Here is a 1204-nt window from a genome sequence, read left to right on the forward strand (position 1 = left end):
GAAAGACGGGGAGGATGGGGGGAGGGGAGGTAAAAGATTAACCAAAGAACATATATGCATATATGCATAACCCATGGACGTACAGTGTGGGGAAGGCCTGGGGTGGGGCTGGCACTGGGTGTAGGGGAAAGGGGGGAATGGACATCTGTAATACTGTCAATAAATAATTTTTTTAAAGAGCACAAGGGGCAGGATTTTCATGCTCATGAAAGGTGTAGTAGTTAAGAGCTTTGGGGGTGATTCAAAAAGTTAGATCATTCATCCTGTCACCCTTGGCTTTAATTTTTGTCGGTTATGTGACCTTGGGCGAGTTCGTTCCCTTCTCCACTTTACAATCTATCAAAGAGGAACAGCACCAAGCAATTTGAGTGGCCTTCTTAAGCCAAGTAAAAGGACAGCTCAAGAGGCCCACGCTAGGCAGTTTCTCCATCCCTCTGGCTTCTGCGTGGCCCAGCTTCCCGGCTGCGGGTCATCCTGTGGTGTAGCTCCGATTGCTGGATGGGCTCACAGCAAACTCTTCGCAACTGTAACCGCTTCTGGTCGCGATAGGCTTTCGCTTTTATTTCCTCCTCTGTGCGTCTTGGCAGCGCCGCCCCTTCCCGTCGTGCAATACCCATGAGACTTTATTTAGTTTGGGGAACAGCTTCTCGGCTGAGCAGAGGCCAGAAAGCCGCACTGTGCCGGTCCAGGGCGTGACGCCAGCCGGCAGCGGAACTACCACTCCCGGCGGGTAGCGCGTCGCGCGCCGGAGCGCTGGCCTCCCGAGCCCGGTCGTGTGGCCCGCGGGGGTCTGGAGTCTTAACGACACGCGCTCGCGAAGGAGCGGAAGGTGGGGAAGGGTCGGCAAACGCACGCTCCTACGAAACGGGTTTGCTAGTCCTTGTGGAGGTAATTTGGGGACGGGGTGTGGGAGGGTGAAGAACGGAGGAGCAGGGAAAGGCGGGTACACACAGACACACACCCCCACGCACTCATTGACACGCGTCCCGGCTCTAGGGTTGGACCGGGGGACGAGGGGGAGCACCAAAGTCCGCGGGCCCCGCCTCTGGTCGAGGCGGAGGGAGCTGGGGGCGGGGCAGGGAATAACCGCCGCTCACGTGCCCCGAACGTTGCTGGCGTGGGGCGCCGGCAGGGTCACCGGAGCAGGGCGCGTGCGCGTGCGTCCCTAGTGGGCGTTGGGAGTGGGCGTGTGTGTGCGGCGGTG

At 58.8% G+C, this 1204-nt stretch overlaps 1 protein-coding gene and 1 long non-coding RNA gene across 2 annotated transcripts in view; one reads left to right on the top strand and one right to left on the bottom strand.

Annotated features, from left to right (window-relative positions):
- TMEM69 (transmembrane protein 69) overlaps positions 1-1204 on the bottom strand; it is an 8481-nt gene that overhangs the window by 6507 nt on the left and 770 nt on the right. The window lies entirely within an intron of this gene.
- Positions 170-1204, top strand: part of LOC107184022 — a 17122-nt gene continuing 16087 nt past the window's right edge. The window contains exon 1 of the long non-coding RNA XR_001514836.1: positions 170-888. This is a non-coding gene — a long non-coding RNA (uncharacterized LOC107184022). The remainder of the gene's footprint in view (positions 889-1204) is intronic.

Source organism: Myotis davidii, unplaced genomic scaffold (genome assembly GCF_000327345.1).
Source record: "Myotis davidii unplaced genomic scaffold, ASM32734v1 scaffold924, whole genome shotgun sequence".
In the NCBI taxonomy this organism is placed as follows: domain Eukaryota; kingdom Metazoa; phylum Chordata; class Mammalia; order Chiroptera; family Vespertilionidae; genus Myotis; species Myotis davidii.